General features: G+C 37.9%; 1 protein-coding gene across 49 annotated transcripts in view; it reads right to left on the bottom strand.

Moving 5' to 3' along the window:
- Positions 1-14,265, bottom strand: part of EIF4G3 (eukaryotic translation initiation factor 4 gamma 3) — a 319,678-nt gene that overhangs the window by 189,960 nt on the left and 115,453 nt on the right. For 42 of the 49 annotated variants that reach the window (XR_011534615.1, XM_070599696.1, XM_070599791.1 and 39 more), the window contains one exon: positions 8,686-8,814. The exons of the other annotated variants lie outside the window; for them this stretch is intronic. The gene's annotated coding sequence lies outside the window, so the exon portion shown is untranslated. The remainder of the gene's footprint in view (positions 1-8,685; positions 8,815-14,265) is intronic. 49 annotated transcript variants of the gene reach the window in all.

Genomic DNA, 14,265 nt, shown 5'->3' with positions numbered 1-14,265 from the left:
GTTTGGATCCCAGGTGCGGGCCTATCCATCACTCATTAAGCCATGCTGTGGTAGCATCCCACATATAAAATAGAGGAAGACTGGCACAGATGTTCGCTCAGAGCCAATTGTCCTCACCAAAAGAAAAAGAAATAATTCATTGGGGTTTACTGGTCCCATCTTATTCTTTACTAATAAGGAAATTATACATCCTCTTGCCATGGTTTATGCCAGTTACTTACATACTGTCTTTCAGCTCTAACTCACCCTGTAAGTGGGAGGGTGCTTTCGCCTCCTGTCAGTATGGCTCCAAACACCAGCTGCACTCAGATCCCCAGCCTCTCAAAGCCATTTAGAGATGCCAGAAGCAGACAGGCATACACACTTGATATTCAAAGTACCAGCCTCAGCTCACTCTCTTACCTACTGAGTTTCTGACATCCAAAACCAACCTGCAGTAACTCATTTCTCAGAAGTGTGAGTCCTAAAGGACCCTTCCTCCAAGCTCCTAGGTTCTGACACCACCACCATTTTCTCTCTCATTCTCTCAGCTCTAAGGATGTTAGCTGCTTCCTGCAGTTATTAATCTCTGGATTACCTCAGCATCCCCTTGATAATCAATCAGTTACTATAACAAATTCATATATTAAATCCCCTCTATTTGAAATATTTAGTATGGTTTCTTTTTTTCCCTGACAAAACTTTTAACAGGTGCACTGCTAAACTAATTAGGATGTCATGTTGTCAGCCGTACTAAACAGGCAGGTCAAAATTTTGGAACTGAACTGTAAAAGAAGATGAGCAATTTTAGTGGTGATGAAGAACAATAAGATTTGAAGTAATAAACAGTCTTGACGAATACAGTGTAGTACCCGAACATGGAGGACCACTGGTAGGGAACTTAAAAAAGAAGATTTATTTTGCCCGTGAAGTGTAACAAAATACTGGCAGCATGATTTCTTTCTTCTACATATCACCTACTTAGGTACCTATGGAACAAAATACTGGGCAGACAGAAAAGATCATACAAAAGAGAGAGAATTCAGATAGTTTGAGAGTTTATCATTCCTCACAAAGAAAAAAAACAAGTCTATCAATCAATGAAAAGTTTAGAATCAGATTTAGCTCTTCCTGTTACCTAACTATCAGTGTGACTAAACATTTGAGAAAAAGGAACAGTAAATAAATATATGCATTGAGAACAAAAGTTTGGTTTGGTAAGTAAATTATAACATTTTATCTTCAAAACAGTAATTCTATATGTCACTCTATAATATTCATTGTTTATAGTTAATTGATTTTACTTGCTTTAAATATGCTACGAGCTTTAGATATAACTCAACCTCTCCTTCACTATTCACTGACAGAATTTAAAATCACCAGAAAGCTACATGGTGTGTGTGTTCTCTGCTTTTCATTTTCTTTATTACATCACGAGCGGTAGCCAGAGAAATCAAGAAGAGCTTCCCAGGATGTGTCCAGAGGAAACAACTCTTCAAATCTAAGAGGGAGAAAATCCTAAACCCTTTTCCCTCTGAGTTTAGATGAAAATGAAAAACATCATCAACAAAATACTGAGCGTGTATCAAATACAACAAAAGAAATTTGAGAAATCACAATCATTTCTTCCTAATTGGTTCTTACAAAATTCTTTGGCTTTCTGAAACACTGTTGAATTAACGTAGGATTGATTTTTAAAACCCTCACTCTTCATACTTAGATATTTCAAAATGTGAGTTCTAGTCTTCTAGATTCGCCAAACGGAATCTAAAACCTGGGGTTTAAGGTGAGGAAAGTCTGAACAATAATTGCACTTAACTATCATTCTTGCAGCAACAGTTAAAAAGTAACCACAGAAATTCTGAAAGAAAATCAATGGGATTTTTTTCTAGCTACATGCAATGGAAAGGAAGGCATACTCAAGCATATAAAAATTACTTTAGTCATTTTTCATGGTAAGTTATAAGACTGTATAAAAGATGAAATTCACCTAACAGGAAAACATTTAGTGAAGTCCTACTTTATAAATATGGTTGTGACTGTTTTTGTTAATAAAAACAAAAAATAACAAGAGCTGAAATTCTCTAATCAAATATGACTACATTAAAATAAATCTTAACAATTAGAGGAAAGAGCTTACCACAATTATTTAGCATATATTGGATGAAACTACAGACATAAATGATCTAGGTATTTTATAGGCCTTTATGACTTACTTTTATACTAATGATATTTGCAAAGGCATGTTAATTTATAAAGTGTTTAATGACAGTATCGTAAGAAATTTTCAACAAGGTGAAAATTTTTAAGTATGTATGTATATTATGAACTGGAAAAAAACAAAACAAAAGAGAGGATTTGGGACCACCAGGACCAACTCAACACAGTCAGTACTTCAAGTTTCCGAGCCCACATCAAACCCCCATGTGCCATGCACGAACGCAGCTTCCAAATATCACTCAGACATCCACACATTCCAAACATCACCTCAAAGCCTGCTTATACAGCCACAAGGCGTTCCCTGGGGGAGAAAGGGAGTATAAAAATGATAAATTTTGCTTTGCTTTCTTTTTTTAAGAAAATTCTATACTCATCTATGTCAACAATGAAATGTGAAAAACTTTCAAAGTTTCCTCTACTTTAGCCTGGTTTAGCAAAGCTGATTGTCAGAGTTGTCAAACTTAATTTACTTTCTTCATGAAAGCCAAAAGTAAAAAATAATTAAAAAAGTATAAAAACTTGCATGCAGTAGATAAAATCACTATTTATCATATGAATAAAGAAAGCAGTTTACAAAGCCTGAAACAATCGGTCAACCAACAACTGAGAGGCAACACTGAGAATTTTTCTCTAGTAAAACAAGACCTCTGAAAGCAAAATGAAGTCTGGGTGTTGGATAAAGTGAAAAGTAGGTATCATGAGTCGTTTGAAACTCATCCTTTACTATCAAAAGTTATAGTGTCACAATAAATGTCATGATCAATCACTATTCCTCCGTGAAGAACTCCTCTGCTCAGTATTTCCGCAGACAATAAAGAATCTACATGGAGGATCATATTCCATCACCATCTCAGTCCACTACATAACATGACTCAGTTGATCTCTCAGAAAAAAGAGAAACAAAACGAGATTTCCAGGAGCAGCATGCAGAAAACTATTACTCCACTTCTTTGGTACTATTCTGATCATGTCTTCTCACTGATCACTGTGAACATATTTTAGGAGTCTAGACATTGACACCAAGAGAAAAAAGAAAAGGTCCAGATATTGAACCTGGTAATCAGTGCCAGTTTGGTCTCCTCATTTTGAAAATTAACTAAGTTAAAGCAAATGTACCAGCAATTAAGCAGTAAGGAGGAAACATTTTCGTTTTGCTTAACATAAGTAATTTAAGATAATTCCAGTAACAAACTTCTGGTATTTAAAAAAATACAAAATGAAACAATGCAAAGTTTGCTTAATTTTAAATCTGAAATTGAGAATTCAAAAAATTTCCATAATAACAACTGGCTACTCTGAAGTAGTTTCCAAAACCCATGCAGATCTTAAACGGAATTCAAATCTCATCTAATACAAGGCTCTTGCCTATAAAGAGGAAAACTGAGCATTAATAGGAACTTCCACTGGGTCAAACTTGAAATAGTTACAGGCAGGGTTGGGACTGTAACCCAGGTCTCTTGACTCCCAGGAAAGTGCCTTTCTCTACTTTGAAATTCATGTCAGTCCTGATTATCAGTTCCCGTACACTAAACCCAGCATATATGGAGTTAAAACCAAAACTTTCATTCCCTGCTTACTCCCTGGCTCCCAAGCTCCAGAATCCACTGTCCATGGAGACCAACAGCCAAGGTCGCCCACTTGGATTCCTTATCACCTCCTCCTCCTCCCTGCAAGCAGCCTCCCAAGGCTGAACCACCAAGGCCACTGCCCGCCCCCTACAAGCCACATTCCTCACAAACCCTTAAAACCCCTCGCCTCCCATCTTTTGGGGAGACGAGGCAAAATGAAACAAATTTGAGGGCTCACTCTCATCTCCCGGCTGATATCATCCGAAATAAAAACGCTTGCCCTGCTATAAGCCTGGCATTCCCGTTATTTGGCCCCTCTTGTGTAGCAGGTAAGGAACTTGCTCGTAAGCGCTAACAAAATCTGCCAGAAAAGATACTTTTAAATTCCAAATTCTTTACCTTTTCCAGAGTAAGGACATTCTGGGTTTAGAGACTGTACAAATGCTGTCATTTCAAAGCAACTGAAAAGAATCCACACCTAAAAAGACTCTCTCTCTCACAAATTTACCATAGTTTGGAAATGTCATTTTAACGATTAATCTCTAATGGCGTTAATAGTAAAAAGTTTTTTACTTTGACTAAACAAAACTTCCAGAAGGGAGAGGGCAGAAAGATCTAGAAGACATGTAACAAAGGAAAACGTACACAAAGCCTTAAAATTTGCCATGTGCACACGTGTATGATCGTGTTACACATGTGTATAAAATCCTATCTTGAAGGGAAAGAAGTGAAGAGGCTGCCACTGATGATGTAAGGAAGAAACTGGGAGCAATTTTCTACATTTTCCCTCTTCTATGTTTCAAAGCTATGAAAATTCACTTTTCTTCAGCTTAGCTGCTTTCACTTAGAACCTAATAGATTCATTTAGTGTAAAATCACAGACACAGGTAGCTACTTGGGACAAAAAGATCTGATTCACAGAAGAAAGGGAAACTGTCACATCAAAAAGGGCTGTTGATAAAAAGGTTTCTTTAATCTTATCTTCAGTTTATTTGAGTCTAATAGTGCAAAAGAATAAACCACACTACTGCCAAAAGAAAATGAGCAAGGCTGGCCGCTATTTTCATCCTCATACAAGGGAAAAGCAAAAACCTACAGTAAGCAAAACCTGGACAACAGCTCAAACTCCTGGGGAGAGCTTCAGAGTTTCACATCAATACCAGACAGGTTGCTAAATTAGATGAGTTACACACACACACACAAATCCTGAGGAGAACCAAGTCTGACAGGCATGAAAATAATAAATGGCACATACTGAAAGCATCTAGCATGTCCTATTCTGAGGCAGGATTTTATATAACCTTCATAACAACCCTCCTTAAAGGGTGGTAGAATTCTAATTCTCCCCCATATAGCAAACGAGGAAACCAAGTTCTAGAGATATTAAATAATTTCCCCAATATCACGTAACCAGAAAGTGACAGACCACGCCCCAGAACCTAAGTCTATTTGATTCCAAGCCTTTTTCCTCTATTTTGAAAGCTCTGCGGGGCCGGCTCTGAGGCCGAGTGGTTAAGTTCGTGCGCTCCGCTGCGGGGTCCCAGGGTTCGGAGCCTGGGCATGGACATGGCACCGCTCATCAGGCCACGTTGAGGCGGCATCCCACATCCCACAACTAGAAGGACCTGCAACTAAGATATACAACTATGCACCTGGTGGGGGGGGGGGCGCGGTTTGGGAATTAAAGCAGGAAAAAAAAAAAAAAGATTGGCAACAGTTGTTAGCCCAGGTGCAAATCCTCAAAAAAAAACAAAACAAAACAAAGCTCTGCTTTCCATTATGATCCACAAATGTATCAAGTGTTTAACCTAAGGAGACTGAGTTTCCCATAAAACTCCTCATTTTCCCAGGTATGTCAATTTAGAAAAACTTCCTCACTCTATCAACAGACGTTAAGATGTGGTTAGGAGACAAATGAATCCATACAAGCCTGCCTCTGTGGGAAATGCAGGGGGGGGGGAAATGGAGCAGTGAACCAGGTGTGACGTACTGGGTTCATCCATCAGATCAGACAAAATGGTAGCAAAAGAGACCACAAAGAAAAGCAAATATTTGGTGACACTTCATCCCGGGATTCATGTACCCTGACATCAAAAGGCAACTAATAAAATGACATACAGAAAGGCATTTGTGGGCTCAACAACTGAGACGACTGCGAGATCATCCTTTCAGCCTTCCTTCAATACAAACTACGCATTTGCAAGCAGCCTTGTCTTTCAGAAAACTTAAGTGCTTTGGGACAACCTCTTGGGTCAAATCACAATTTGAAACAGTATAAATTTGAAATGGAAAACTAAGTTTTCTCCCTTATGTGCCAGTTATAGGTTGCCTGTCTTTCAACTCAAAATTCGCCTTGTTTGCCTGTACAGTGAAAATGGATCTGGGCTCTTTAAATGTTTTTCCATTTCAGCTGGCACAACGTTAAGCTTCGTCAGTGGAGGGCACTGTGCAGACAGTGCAGGAGGAAAGGGTTTCGCTTCTTGGCTCCTCTGGGCTTGCACTGCAGTAGAGGTAGCTCCTATAGAATCTGGCTTCTTCCGCGTTCTGCTGCCAAACACTGCATAGCTTCTTCAGTGCCAGGTTTCTGCTGCAATGCACAGCAGCCAGCAGTACCCAGTGGCCAAGAGCTGCCCCTGGTGCCCTTGCAGGCAATTCTGCAGCAGAATGCCTCCTCTAAGAAACTTCCCTGTGAAGGCACAATTCTGGCAAGTTGCAGAAGGTAGATTTCCAGTATGTTCCACTGATGTGACACCACAGCAACTCTCTACCCCTCAGCAAGCCACAGCATGCCCTGTCCAATAAGATCTGGATCTGTGCCCAGGGTGGGCAGAGCAGTCTCTTACTTAACACTAACTACCATGAAATAAGGAGGCACAAGGTTTCGTACGCCTTTTTTGGATTTTGCAGGCAACACAGACTACATTTGAGTGTCCTACACCTCGACCAACCTACAGAGCCACCTAGGAGGTTTCCAAATTTGAGTTTGGAAAGAAAGTGAGTGAGGAACAGAACAAAAGAAGGCTCTGAAGCAAGTTCAGGTTGCAGAGCAAGCTGCTCTATCACATGGGACCTAGGATCCAGCAGATCCAAGGTTATTTGAGATGTCTATGGTAAACAGATGCTGTGAGGAGCCTCTAGCCACTGTGAACTGCAAGAGCTCTTTGCTAAAGGAGATCGATGCGAGAGAAGCCAGCTTTCCACACTGTCTCATAGAGCGAATTTCCAGCAAGTTCCACAGGAAGGACTTCTAGCATGTTCCACTGGTATGACACTACATGACTTCTCTACCATTAGGTGAGCCACGGCCATGCATTCTCTGATAGCCCTGGAGAAGACGACTCTTCCATGGGTACCCTATCTCAAAGACAGGAGAAGCAGCTACTCCTCATATTTGCTATTTTTATATTCTTTAGAGTTCTCTTCCTTATTAGGCAATCCTTCATTACTCCAATCCCGTTATACTTAATAATCCTTTACATTAAACTTCCCCTATTCAAATTACTAAACAGTTTTTCTCTCCTGATTAGAGTCAGATCAATATACCTTATTAATAGCTTGGATGATTCTGTTCAGTGCCATGAAAACCAACACAAGAACTTCATTTTAAACAATTAAGAAATGATTTTGACATGTTTTAGTTTTAAAACTCAAACTTAAATAGGAATGATTTAGACCAAGTTTAAGCATAGCACTAAGTCCAAATTAATTTACATATTCCTTAATAGGGCTATTTCAATCATGGTTTGGCAAGTTTTACAATCCTTCTCCAAACATTCTGTAGGCTAAACTATCAATCAGCCCCTAATATAATCACTAGCTTTTAGCATTTTTAGTAAGTAACTCCTTATCATTCTTATTACTCAAGCTCTAAAAGGCATAAAATATGGAAGCCAAAATTGAAAACAGTTATAAAATCAATCTTCACTAGTAAAAGGAGCAGTTCTTATGTGTAAATACTGACAATCTCAAACAGCATGGGTGAAGGTTATTGGCTTGACTCTCTCCACATTCCAATAAGAGACTTCATAACTCTAGCCCTCTCTTAATCACAAGGAAACTCAAATAAGCATGTGATAGTGGACTAGTGCAAGCTGGCGGTATCTTGGGAAATGGCTTAAAATACAGAAGACCTATAGTGACACCTTCTTAAAAGATTGTTTCAATGTCTGTTGTGCCTGTTAATTAGAAATACACTAAGGAGTTCACTACTCTTTAACAGTTCAACAAAATTTTAAGCCTAACAAATTCCACTAATCTATTTAGGAGTCAAAAACCAAACCAACAAACAAAAAAGCCCACTAAAATTACTTAAGAAGGAAAGACACCCACAATTTTTACAAAAGTAGAAGATAACCACCAACACTCTACCAAAAAGGGAGAGGGAGACTAGCAGATTATGCATTAAAGAGCAAGTAAGTGCTTTGTGGGGTTTTTTTTTTTCCTTTTTCTCCCCAAAGCCTCCCGGTACATGGTTGCATATTTTTAGTTGTGGGTCCTTCTAATTGTGGCATGTGGGACGCCGCCTCAACATGGCTTGATGAGCTGTGCCATGTCCTCGCCCAGGATCCGAACTGGCGAAACCTTGGGCCACTGAAGTGGAGTGGAGGAACTTAACCACTCGGCCACGTGGCAGGCCCCGAGTGGGGTTTTTAATGGACTTTAGAATCATTATCTATTTTCTAAAACAACAAAAAGGAAAACTAAATATCACTGGAAGTTCATTTTGAATGACTCCATAATGAAATGTATCAAATTGTTAGTAGCCAATATTATGGGACATGTGTCTAAAAATATGCAAAGACAAAACAGAAATTAATCGTCAAGCAACGTTGTATGTTACTGCTTAAAAGTTAGCTTTAGAAAAACAGAAATGCTGCTTTTACATAGAAATTTCTTTTGAAAAATGAGTTTTTCTTACTTGAGAGAGTCCAGGGGACGATGCATGTCCCGGGGGCGTTGCCGCAAGATTTGGATGCCCCTTGTTTATTTCATGTGCTGAATAAGGGGAAGGGGTCGGGGGTCCCGGCTGTCTTGCTACTTGTGTTACCTGTGAGGAAATCAATATTTAATAAGAGTATTATATTAATAACTCAATCTTAATATAGCTCAACTAGCTAATTTTTAAAAATTGGATTCTCCATCTCACCATTTATAATAAGTGCCAGACTAAAGGCTTATATTTTCAAGAATGAAGTAATGAAATTCTTAGAAAAAAATGAACATTTCATCAATTTGGTAAAAGATTATTGAAGCATAATCTAAAACCAAAACCCATAAAGAAAAACATATGCTAGATGAAAGTCAGACTTGAAACTACATACTGTACAATGCCATTTACATGACATTTTGTAAAAGGAACAAAAAAGAGATAAATGATTGCAAAGGGAAGAGGATGACTATACAACAAGCACAAGGAGATGTTGGAGGACGACATAACTGTCCTGCATCTTGACTGCAGTGGGGGAGATGACATGTCTTGATGTGTTTGTCAAAACTCACAGAATTATACACTAAAAAAGGTAAATTTTACAGTATGTAAATTATATCTCAATAAACCTGAACCAGAAACAGAGCAAGTTACTTATAGAGTATAATCTCATTTTAGTTTTTAAAAAAGTACATCTAAATATACATATACATGCACATATGTATATATATTTCTATATGCATACCCGTCTATATATGTGTGCCCATACATAGAACATGCATATACACATACAAATATAATATATCATATTAAAAAGATCTGTAAGGGTGCCGGCCCCATGGCTGAGTGATTAAGTTCGTGTGGTCCACTCCGGCGGTCCAGGGTTTTGCCAGCTCAGATCCTGGGCACAGACCCGGCACCACTCATCAGGCCATGCTGAGGCGGCGGCCCACATGGCGCAACCAGAGGCACTCACAACTGGAATATACAACTATGTACTGGGGGTCTTTGGGGAGAAGAAGAGAAAAAAGAAGAAGATTGCCAACAGATGTTAGCTCAGGTGCCAATCTTTAAAAAAAATTAAAAACAAACAAAAAAAGATCTGTAAGGAGCATTACAGGTATTTCCTTTTTTTCCTCATTTTTATTTTCCAATATAGTTCAAGTAATGAACTTGTACAACAGAAAAATAATGAGCATATTTTTGTGTAAACAAAAATTACATTTCCCCACCTTCTGCTGGCAATACACTGCCCATCAGCCTTTGACAGATATGAAACCACATCACTTAGGCCCCTTTCTAGAGTCCAGCAATCAACCCTAGCCAGCAGCTCTCTATCACAGTCTATCCCAGACCAGTACTGTCAGTCTGCAAACCTCTATTAATGGGGGGTCAATTCTGCAGTCATCTAATATTAAAGAATCCATTCTCCTTAGGGTGGGGTTCTCTCTCTCTTTTTTTTTTTTTGGTGAGGAAGACTGGGCCTGAGCTAAGATCTGTTGCCAATCTTCCTCTTTTTTTTCCCCCTCCCCATAGTACATAGTTGTATATACTTGTTGCAAGTCATTCTAGTTTCTCCATGTGGGATGCCACCACAGCATGGTTTGATGAGCAGTGTGTAGGTCCACGCCCAGGATCTGAACCAGCAAACCCCAAGCCGCCGAAGAGGAGCACACAACAAACTTAACCACTACGCCACTGGCCAGGCCCCATCTAAGTTCTGAGATCCTCTGAATTCTATCACAGTCAAAGTCTCTGCCCAAGTATTAAGAAAAGTGGTCTCCAAATGACATTAGATTCTCCTGGAATTCCCTCAATCAGTCAGAAGCTCTGAAGAAAGTCTACTCCTTGGTACCCTAACCTTCAAATCCCTTATGTCCATCTAAAAGACATAAACACCTACAGGCTTGGCTACCTGACCCCAATGCTGAAATAAAATGGAACCATGGAGAACTAACCAAAGTCAAAAGTTTACAGGCTAAAAGAGAATGAATGATGCTAAAATGTGACCAAAGTTTAAGACCTAAATTAATTGTATTTAATTTCTATTGCTTTTTTAATAGCTTCATGCTTTTCACAAAAAACTGTTTCCAATTTTGAGTGAAAATTACATTTATAAGAGCATGAGGTTTACCATGAAATGTTACAGCATTTATTAAGTCTCATCAGGAAAATTTTGCAAAGGATAAAAATTAAATTGCTAAACACCTACTTTAGAAAACTAATAACCAGAAATGAAGAGTTTTTACAAGCAAAATTCTCACCAATAAGGCTTTATAAATTTATACTCTTATTTCACGTTTCAGAATAAATTATTTTGATATTTTGCTGCAGTAAAACATCAAAATGGATACAAATTTTTAACATTAGATAAGAAATTTGCACAATGAAATAAAGTGAAAGCAAAGAAGTTAGCTATGTAAAATCCACGTTGGGGCAATTCTCTGATTCATTCTGATAAAACGACCAAAGATTAAATGCACCCAGGACAATAAACCATAGTATGAAAAAACGTAAAACAAACTGCTACCGAACAAGAATAAATATCAAAATATATTACTATACCCATGTTATTAATAACAAAAGTAAAATTTTTAAAACTTCAACCCAGTAATGGCAGGGATCGAAGGAAACACGACATAGGTAGATACCGTGAATGGATTCACCAGGTCCCCAGAACTATAGAGAAATGAGTTACAATTGCCTTAAACCCATACCCAAAAATGATTCCATTTTGGGATACATATCCTAAAGAAATACTCTTACCTCAAAAATTAGTAACTTGAAGATATATCCAACAGCACTATACATGACAGCAAAAAAAGTAGAAACAGCAAATAATGGAAAAATAAAGTAACATAATTGGACTAAAGACATCAGACATATACAGATGTGGAGTGCTATCGACAGAAATGAATATGTAAAATAATCGGGAATAAAAAAGAAAAAAATACACTCTCTAGAACTGTAAAGAGATTCTTCTATATCTGACAAAGACCAAAAGAATTCGTCAATGACTTCAGATGCAGATCAGTGTTTACTTGGTTCATTTTTCTCTCAAAACTGCTTGAGTGCACATTTTAAAAATACTGTTATCACTCCGTAAAAAACAAATGTTTGTGAGAAAGAGAGAAGGTTATTTTGCCAAAGCCAAAACTACTACGCTATTGCTACATTAAAAATTTCTGTAAAGGAAGCAGCAAAGAAAAACAACGTTCCCAGGCAAATATCCCAGAGGTGTGCACCCTCTGTTGTTCCTACCAGCTATGCCCCACTGCAGGGATCCTGTGGTGTTATATAGTCTAGTAGCGCATTCCCTCCCAAATCTGAGGGTTTCTACTAATAAAAACAAGCCAAAGAAAACAAATTTGTATCAAAGTAATAGAAAAGCTAGGAGAATGTCATTCTAAAAAATTCTTTCTAGAAACAATCCACTAAATACAATAAATCTCTGACCTTCACTGTGCTCTATTTAATTTAAAAAAATGTCTATTATAGTGTCACACTGCATCACAAACTACATGTTTGCTTTTAGTGTATAACACAGCTTAATATCTTTTGCCAGGGAAGGAAGTATATCATCTTCAATTAGAAATTATACAAACTGTAAGTAGTTAACACAACCCTATCCCAAGGAAAGGGCACAAGGGCTAATGAAGTTGTTGGGGATAAAAATCAAAGTTACACAAAACTTTGAATACGTCTTTCAAAATATTCCTAAACTAATGATTATTGAATCTTCTAATATCCGGCTAAAGTTTCTCCCATTTTAGATCATACTGTTGTAATCCACGCCCTTCGAAGGCAGTGGCAAGAAGTTTTCATATAAAGAAAAAAACACGTTTTCCCATTATCTCAAAGATATCACTACCATCTCAATTATGGAGGCAGGAAGCAGAGGTATAAAATAGGTAACTATGGCAACAACTTAACCAACTCCAAAGCTAAAATGGTATTTGTCTCTTATATAAATGTTAATCCTAAGCAAAATTAACCAACTATTTCTTGGAGTGTAGCGTGTGTGTGTGTGTCTGTTATATTTAAGTTTAAAAGGTAATATGCCCAAGAAACTTTATTTTTTATAGATATTATGTTTTCTCATTGGCAATAATGTAGAGCTTGTAGTATTTTCATTTACCTACTGGTGGAAATGTAAATCGGTACAACCACTTTGGGAAAGAATTTGCTAGTAAGTAGCCTTGAAAACAGACACACCCTATGACCCGGCTCTTCTATTCCTTGGGATACATCTACGAGAAACAGGAAAATGGGGGGCCCAGCCCTGTGGCCAAGTGGTTCAGTTTGCACGCTCTGCTTCAGCGGCCTGGGGTTTCGCTGGTTGGATCCTGGTCATGGACATGGCACCACTCATCAGGCCACGTTGAGGCAGCGTCCCACATGCCACAACTAGACGGACCCGCAACTAAGATATACAACTATGTACGGGGGGATTTGGGGAGAAAAAGCAGAAAAGAAAAAGAAAGATTGGCAACAACTGTTAGCTCAGGTGCCAATCTTAAAAAAAAAAAGAAACAGGAAAATGGGCACCAAGGTACATGGACAAAAATGTTCATACTTGTATTGTTCTTAGTAACCAGAAATTGGAAATAACACAATTCTTCATTAACAGGAGAATGGATCAATAATGAAATATTTTCCTACAAAGAAATCAAATGAAAAACTAACGCAACACACCACAACTCAGATGACTCGCATAAATGATACTGAGTGAAAGATAACACAGGAGAATACACACAGCATGATTCCAAAAAAGTTCCAAAACAGGCAAAACATGACTATATTAGTTTTAAAGTGCATAAATGGATGGTAAGACTACAAACAAAATAAAAATCATCTTCCACTCCCTAAAAAGATTGGAGACAACAATAAGCAAACTTGGGGTAAAAACACTAGTTACACTGGTATTAGTTACACTGTTATTCTACAAAGTAGAAAGACTATGAAACAAAAATAAATACTGCCACAAGAGAGAAAACCTCTAAAATTTTGACTTAGTGAAAATTTCAACTAGCTAGTGAATTTTCACCCAAGATTTCTACCTAAAAATAATCTCCTATAAAATCAATCATATTTGGTGGCTGGCAACCTATACAACTTGGAGGATCTTTTGGAAATTTAAAAGTAAACCATAAAGATCATGCAAACTAAGACTGGTCAGTAGGTATAAAGTTTATTTATTTAGCACTGAATTATCTTATTTGATAAAATATTCTGACCAATTAAGAGCTATCATACATAGGAAGCCAGCCCCATGGCCAAGTGGTTAAGTTCACGCACTCCGCTTCAGTGACCCAGGGTTTCGCTGGCTCGGATCCTGAGCACGGACATGGCACAGCTCATCAGGCCATGCTGAGGTGGCATCCCACATGCCACAACTAGAAGGACACACAACTAAAAATACACAACTATGTACTGGGGGGCCTTGGGAGAAAAAGGAAAAATAAAATCTTTAAAAAAAAAAAAAGAGCTATCATACATAAACTACAATTTTCAAATAATAACAATAAAAACATAGAAAACATTAACGTTTCCTGAACATGATCATTCTTT

Source organism: Equus przewalskii, chromosome 2 (assembly GCF_037783145.1).
Source record: "Equus przewalskii isolate Varuska chromosome 2, EquPr2, whole genome shotgun sequence".
In the NCBI taxonomy this organism is placed as follows: Eukaryota; Metazoa; Chordata; class Mammalia; order Perissodactyla; family Equidae; genus Equus; species Equus przewalskii.
The sequence above is the reverse complement of the archived record's forward strand: the minus strand, read 5'-3'. Positions and strand labels throughout refer to the sequence as shown.